Raw genomic sequence first — 8,494 nt, 5'->3', positions numbered from 1 at the left:
ATACACCATATTGGAATATACGCATTTACTCTAGCAGCAATTTTCTCCCACGCAAATTCTCTCTCTTTTGCAGCAGTCGCTGTTTTTTTTTTGTTTTTTTTAACAAAATACACGTTCAAACTTGCTGTATGTGTGCATAAGTATTTCCGCTGACCCATTTGTTTGTGGTTGTTACCATGGTGAATCCTAGTATCATGGCTCCATTCATGCAACCTTTTTATTGTGGTGGTGCATGTGCGTGAACCTACTCTGAGTTGACTTGAACCGACTCAAATCAGCTGTTCTGGAACGAAAAACTCAGAGTTTCCCATCTCAGGGTAAATCAACTCAGACATCAGGGTTAGACTCAGAGTTTGTTAAACCTCCTTCCTGAAACAGGCCCCTGTACTACGAATCAAGATCAACATGCCCTGGATTTCTTTCAGTTACCCGGCTTCACCTAACCTAACAACCACGGTCTCGCATAAGCTGTGTCACAACGGTGGTTAACAAACTAAATTAGTTCAATCAACCCAGGGTTTCCCAATCCAGCGACGCGCGCGTTCACATAAAAGAGGCGGGGTTTGCACAGCACGACCAATCACAAACCTCTACCAGAGCCGCATATTTTACAAAAGAAGAGCAAACTATAATTCTACATAAATATGAAAAACACGGACACGGTTTTAAAGGCAAAACGCAATACAGTCGCTGCTTCCTAAAACAGGAAGGAAAGTTGGCAAAAAAATAGCTGACGCTGTAAATGTGTGAATCACAACGCTTATCAATATCACTTCCCCATCAGTCAGGCACAAGATCTGACCTATTATTCCAGTTGCAACCCTGGCAGTGGGAAGCGATCGTGAGAGCAAATAAAAAATATAAAACCATAATTCAAACCGATGTGTGGCATTGGCAACACACGGCTCAAGAAGCCGACAAATAGCCTATATGTAATAACCTGCGCTGAAAATCTATATCTTTCAAAAAAATACCCATCAGGGAATGTTAACGGGGTTGTCGGTCTCTAAATGTTTTAACTTTTCTGAGCGCACCTCTCTCTCTCTCCGCCCACCAAGCTCCGGATCTTCTAAGAACGGTGACGCCGTTATCAATCGAGTATTGATTGGTCAGTGGGCGGTGCTTTAACACCGATTGATCTCTAATCTCCAACATAACCTGCTCGGGAGCAGGTTATGTGTTCAGCATGAGTTACCACGGTGATTTAACCCGGTAACAAGTGATCCACCGTCGTGATACACAAAACCCTGGGTTGAACCTGAAGTTACCTCGTTAACGCCAAATCTTGCTTCGTAGTACAGGCCTCAGGACAGGTGGATACATCAACACTTACAAACATTTGGCTTGCACTGCTCCATCGTGGCATTTTAAGCAGCAGCCTCATGCATTCATTATATGCCACATTGAGTTTCTTTTTTATAGCGCTGCCACAAGTGGGCAGTATACATTGGGGTGCAAAAAGCTTTAAAAAGTGTGGTCTTCACAGACAATGAGCACATACTAAATTTGCGATTCAGCATATTAGGTTGTGCACTAGGGGCAGTAAAGTCAAATTAAAGGTTTTGCATGCAGGGAGAGGCTGCTGAAGCTCTAACTGAGAACATAACGTCCAAACAGTTTCCTATAAAAACAAATTGGACCGAATTGAACTGAATTGTATTGCCATTGCTCCTTCGGGGGATATTTTCTCTGCAGACAGAGTTCAAAGTAATAACACATGATAAGACCAATGAAAAATGAACAAACAAATCCGGAGAATGCCTAAAACTCATCCCCAAACAACCTCATCCCCAAATTCAATATGAGCTCTGCACAACACATGCTGCCAGTGTTTATGACAGATTTAAACTGAGCCGTTGTATCCTCTGTATCATTGTTTTTCTCTCTTTTGAGCAGACGGAGAAATTCAAAGTATGTGATTCACCTGAAGCTAAAACAAGATCAGCAGGTAAAGATTGACAGAGACTTCTGACATAGCAACACCACTGAAACTCAACAGTTGTCTTGTAAAGTTGAATATATACTGTTTAATGACGTATGGGAGGTCAAACTGTTTTCTTCTAAATTTATATACACACACACACACACACACACACACACACACACACACACACACACACACATAACTAAACAGCAACAACACCAACTAAAATATGAACATTTTATTCATTCCAACTACAGAACATAGCCCCAAAACAAGGGATTATGGGTAGCAAATTCTCAATGCAACATGTGATTAGCAGCAGGTGCTCATGCTTGGAAAGTTAATCATCATCAGATTTGTTTCAACTCATTTGTTGCTTACATGTCTAACCTGGCAGGTTATCTCCAGTATATAAACTGCTTACAAGTTGTAGTCTGTTTAAAGCTGATGCCGTCAGCACCCAAAGAAACCAAAAACAACCACATTAAACAAGGCTGGCACTTCCAGAATTTGGACTGCAGGTGTGATCACACCCCAACTCATCATCACATAGAGTATGTATCCATATCAGCAGGAAAAGATATGCGGTAGATCAGCATCTGTAAAGATAACATTGAGAGTCTGCTCACAGATTGATGGTGTAAGTCCTCAGAAGCCCCATCAGAACCGTGGCAAGCGATTTAATGCAAAGTTCAATCCCAATGTTTCAATGTTCTGAAATGAAGTTAGGATTTATTGTCCTGCTCTGTGTTGTTTTCAGCAGAATCCCTGTGTCAGCTGAGGTGAAGTCCTTAGGATCCGTTTCTTTTGACATTTCTGTAAAATCAGTTGTAAGTACTGTAATCTGCTCGTGGCATGGTGTCGCACTCCATAGTTCCCCTCGACTCTGTGGAGCATTTTAGCGTCTTTCAGCTCATTGTTTATCGTTTTCGGGGCCCGCAACTTTACTGTTTTGGTTAACTCTCCCAGCTCTCATAGTGTTTCATATTGTTTTTTCTGATGAATCCACTGCCTGACCAGAACCAAACGGCAGACAGACACATTTAGCATTTAAAGAGATATTTCCCTCAGGAGGTTAGTAGAGACCAAAAACAGGGCTTAAAGGATTAGCCCTATGCGCACGGGACTAGTATTACCTGGAGACCTCTGGTAATTTGTGGTGATTTGTAATAATTGTGGAGGTCATCTGTGATCTTATTCCTGTGTGAATCTGCCATGTCTGTAATTTGTAAGGGGGGAATCATCTAAGCGCTGTGGAGGAAGGTCTGGCAATGCAAGACTACTAATTTAGTGGCTGGCTAGCTAGTTAGTTAGCATGCTTGCTAGGAGGCTCAGTTCAGCACCATCTGTATTAGAGAAAAGAATCACTTCATCTGATGTTTAAAGTGAATAAAACAGCTTTGCCAGCCTACTTACTGTTGTTCCACAACTACACATATCCGATACAAGTACAATTTTGTATGTATTATTTGTGTCCCCTTCAATAATTGCTCTTAAGAAATTTTATGTGTATTGTCCCTCCCTATCTGTTAGATGAAATATACGCCCATAGCCAACCAAACACAGATGTGGGGGGCGTAATTTCTAAATCACATGAGATCCTCTGGTAATACTAATACTATATATATATATATATTCATACTGCGCAAGGGCTTTGGCATACATTCAGCATCCAGACTGTGTGCTGAATGTGTAAATAAGCCACTGTTTGCTAACAAGTTCGCCATATCAGCTAAAAAGGTGGTCATGTCCATGGTTACAGCTTGTTTCTACTGCCTTCGAGTAGCCAAAAACTACTGTAGGCATAATAAGCCTACAGAAGACATTTTGACTTTTCATAGTAGTATAACACAGGTGTATTATTATATTAATAACATTAGCAATGGCTACAGTCTCCATGCCAGGACCCTGAAACTGAAGCAACCAAATGGAATTCAGCCATCATTAATTTGATCATTTACACCTGTGTTTTTCCAAATAAAATGGCTTCCATAAAAAAGGCCTTGTGTAAATGTGCTTAATCCTTTACTGCTACACACAGCATCTGACAAACAGATAGCAGTTGAATAAATATTGCTTGTTATTCTACTGACATTCTGTATTAAAAGGCAGACTGTGGAGTCTGAGTTTCAGATCAGTGATATAAAACCAAGAAGGTATTTCATGTCCACAATTATTTTTTAAGGAAAGCGCAAACAAAGCAAGCTTTTTTTTTCCTCACAGAAAAAAAGACTACCTAACTAAAACTACTGCCTAATTGAATTTCAAAGAGCTGATTTGGCCAGGTGGGGCCAATCTACTGTCCAATTTGTCACCAAGGAAACCATAGTTTTTGTTATGGAGGAAAGCAGAGACTGAGGGAGAGATGAGTTTAATTTAGAATCACAGATGAGTTAAAAATGTCTAAACCAAGTCTTAAACGGAGCAGGAAGAGACATGACAGCAGCTGATGTCCTCAACCCAAAGTGGAACAGGAAGCAATAAGGATAGTCACAGTCCTATAGGTTTCGGTACTTTTATTATGTTGCTTTTTATTATTTAGATGTGAGTTTTTAATGTCTTACTATCACACTTTTATTTCCTTTCTTTATCATTTTTGTTGTAAAAAAAAAAAAAAAGAAAAAAGATAATCCTGTTGTTTTTAGAGCTATTGAGGGGCAGAGACGCCTTGGTGAGCCAGTGGAGACTTTAATAACACATAATCTCTCTTTCTTTTCCAAGGTTTCTCTCATCCTTTACTCTCAAATTAAGGTGAGGTTCGAAAAAATCTTTCGTAATTTTTTTTTGAGATAATCATAAAAATCAACTTGGTAAAGGGTCAGCGATAGAAAGACAACGATGGCAAGAAACAGGCTGGAAATTGGAGAGTGAAAGGAAGATGGTTTTGGTGGTGGTGTCAGAAACAAGACAAACATTTCACACCGATAGAAAGAAACGGAAGATAAAAATCTTCTGGGTAAGATAAAAACCAGAGAGAGTGCAGTGAGATGCAGAGAGGAGCAGCTGGAGGATTTAGGGTTTCAATCAAACAATAATAAATCATATGAGCGTCCTAATAAATCACAGACTGGAGTGTTTACACTTCTCCGGCCTGTCTGTCTAAACTAAGTGTCTGTGGTCGGCAAAACGTGTTCGAAACATGTATTGTTTTGCATTGATAAATGAAGACTGTCTGATGTCTGTTTGTAGCATTTAAGAAAAAGTAAAATTCCAGGGTGGACCGGAGACCTTCAGTTGGCTGCTGTTGTAGCTTGATTTCGGCCAGACGTGGGCACCAGCGCCTGGGGCCTAATACGGTCTGTTCTTTGATGGATGTGCAAACCTTCTGTTAAGGTTTGTGCTGGCTGTTAACTGTGGCTGTGTCTCTGGGGCTGTTGACCGCTCTCAATCTGACAAAGTCTCTTAGCGCGGGGGAATGAGGCAGACGGACCGGAGTGCACAAGCTGGCTAACTTATAATTATATTAGTTGACTACCCATACAGCTGATATTACTTTGCAAATTTAATTGTGGGTTGGCACAGCGTTGTTACCTGTGGTAAAAAAAAGATACTAAAAATAATGTTACGAGCGTGTTGAACATTGTTATACCCTTATACCGTTACCATACAGTTTAGCCACCAAGAATTAGCATGAGCCACTTGTCAACGTAGCACATTGCATTAAGCTCGATCGATATTCAAATATCATATCAATAAGGTCTCTAGTGTTTTACTGTGTTGCAAAGTGGGATACATTGAATAAAATTAGATTTGTCAGGGGTTTGAACATTGTTGGAAACATGACATCTGACATGACATTTTAAATGCCTTTTATGAAACTTTTGATGTATAGATCAAATGTTTTGTAGTTTTTTGTAGCCTGACTTTGATTTTAGACAATTCCTTAAATGTCACAGGTACCAATCTCTGTCTAGTCAGAGAGGGTGTTTCAGGACAGGATTTCTAGTAATCTGAGTGTTTTTAACATTAGATAGGATTTGTTCCAAAGCATGTGGAATTGTTGAGCTATGTTTTCCAGAGTGTCTTACAGAATTGTGTGTTTCAGTACAAATAGCAGGAAATAAATTGAAAAAATTGTCAACAGGGTCACCGTAGATGTCTGTCCTTGCAGAGTGCCAACATGACTAGCAGGTTGCCAAACACTGTCATTATCAGAATAATGGAGAGAAAGATGGTGAGAACAATTGCACAGCCTGTACAATCACAATCTGAGCAGGATTGTAATGAAAGTTTTGTAATGGTTTTGACATTGCATGGCTCTGGCATCTAGGAACAAGTAAGGTCGCACTCTCCTGCTGATGTGAAGGATAAACAATGGGAGAGCATCAGGTGATCATTCATATTCACACCAAATCTTCATAGTCCTGAAGGATGAAACCGTGCAACCTCAACCAAGATGGACGGATCTATTTTGGGACACTATTTTCCAGAGGTGAGAAGCCGCTTCATCTTTAGCTCGGATTCTCTTTCCTCAAATATCCTACCAGAGCTCTACCCTTAAGACTTTGAATAAATTCAATTAAAACAAACCTGACCTCAAAGCCCAGTTCAGACCAAAGATTTGCGACGAGACGAGTTGAAACTTGCAAGTACTTGCAACGCGCCGTTCTGCAGCGTTCTAAAAGCTGCCAGTTCAAACCAATGCGACGAGACGGTGTTTGATCTCCATAGCAACGACTCTCTGTACTCTGTCTGTGCTCTAACATCCGACTTCCAGGCTTTTTGTTGCTGAATATATCATTTGTTGCGTCTAAATATGAATGTGGATAACGTTAGTGATACTGAGATGCTTGCTACAGTTACATTTCTAGTGATGATTCGGCGAAAACGTTTTATTTCTCTGATTCACGGTGCTGTTCTAACGCTGCTCCCTCTCTTCAGTCACTTTCTAGCTCACTCGACCGTAGGTGCTTGCAGGCGCACGTTGAGCCTCCGTCTATCTGCCATTTCAACCAGTTAACAGTTTGTAACATAAAATAAAAATCATTAAGGATCATTTTATTTCTATAGTTTGTAGCTGACTTCGCTATTGGCTTTTGAAACAGGTGACGTCCCTTACGTTCTAAAACCAGCCTCTGGAGACTTGGCCAGCTGAGTTGCAGGCGAGACCATCAGCTGGTTTGAATCGAGCTGAGACGGGTCGGTTCAGATCGCTGCAACTTTTCTCTGCACGTCAGTTTCGTCTCGTCACGAATCTTTGGTCTGAACTGGGCTTAAAGGAACACGCCGACTTATTGGGACTTTAGCTTATTCACCGTATCCCCCAGAGTTAGACAAGTAGATACATACCCTTCTCATCTCTGTGCGTGTTGTAACTCTGTCTGACGCCCCCAGCGCTAGCTAAGCCTAGCACAGATCCTGGAGGTAACCGGTTCCAACTAGCCTACTGCTCTGAATAAGTGACAAAATAACGCCAACATGTTCCTGTTTACATGTTGTGATTTGTATAGTCACAGGGTGTACAAATAACAAGGTCACTATGCTTTTACTATCTAATAATTGTTGACTCTATTACTCCAACTGTGAGTGAACTCCAGGCGAACTCTCTGCTCGTCACCACAGGGCTTCAGGTGCTGCTAGCAAATCACTCCACCCAAGTAGCAGAAGTAGCAGTGCTTCGACTTTCTGAGAATATAGTTCCCAGTTTGTATACGGTTAGAAGACGGCTGTGTCTCATGTGACCTTGCTATTTGTACACCCTGTGACTATACAAATCACAACATGTAAATAGGAACATGTTGGCGTTATTTTGTCACTTATTCGGAGCAGTAGGCTAGTTGGAACCGGTTACCTCCAGGATCTGTGCTAGGCTTAGCTAGCACTGGGGGCGTCAGACAGAGTTACAACACGCACAGATATGAGGTTATGTATCAACTTGTCTAACTCTGGGGGTTACTGTGAATGAGCTTAAGTCCCAATAAGTCGGTGTGTTCCTTTAAGTCCCTGTATGGGTCAAGCTCCACCCAAACCCAGGATCCTACATTTCCCATAATGCCGTCTGCCTTGTTAACGCCAATGTCTTGTAAACTCCACCATTTCCAGTTTATAACACATGCTTGTTAAATGTTGTAGTCTTCAAGCCCAATCTGAGACAACCCTGATGACATCACTATGACATCATCACTGGGGTTGTATTCCCAGACTTTGACAAAGCTCCTCCAGAGCCACAGGACATTTACATCAGTTTTACATGCTGAGTAGTGCTCCTCCGATTTAATTAACCCTGTGTAAAAAATATATTGAAAATGTGGAGTGTCCTTTTGATATTACCAAGCGTGTTGAATAATACTTTACTGGCGTCATTTTTTTTTGTTTCAACAGCTGTTTCACAGTGCATTTTTGCACTCATAGCTCATCTGTCTTGCCTGCTGAAACCTGCCGCACAATTTCCCTATATGGAGCGGAATGTTTTATCTTATCTTAATAATAAAAACCCAGAAACAACATTGATTGAGCATGGCATCTTACTCGTCCCACACATAAACCTTCATTCTAGAGAGATTTCAAATTCTACTGTTTTCAAACCGCTAAATAGCTGCGCTTTGTTTTGGCATTGCCCAGCAGATAGTT

The 8,494-nt window shown here is 41.0% G+C and overlaps 1 protein-coding gene across 1 annotated transcript in view; it reads right to left on the bottom strand.

Moving 5' to 3' along the window:
• Window positions 1-8,494, bottom strand: part of si:dkey-247m21.3 (5-hydroxytryptamine receptor 4) — a 68,324-nt gene that overhangs the window by 17,287 nt on the left and 42,543 nt on the right. The window lies entirely within an intron of this gene.

This window comes from Sander lucioperca, chromosome 1, assembly GCF_008315115.2.
Source record: "Sander lucioperca isolate FBNREF2018 chromosome 1, SLUC_FBN_1.2, whole genome shotgun sequence".
Lineage (NCBI taxonomy): Eukaryota > Metazoa > Chordata > Actinopteri > Perciformes > Percidae > Sander > Sander lucioperca.
This window is presented reverse-complemented; position numbering and strand designations above follow the sequence as displayed.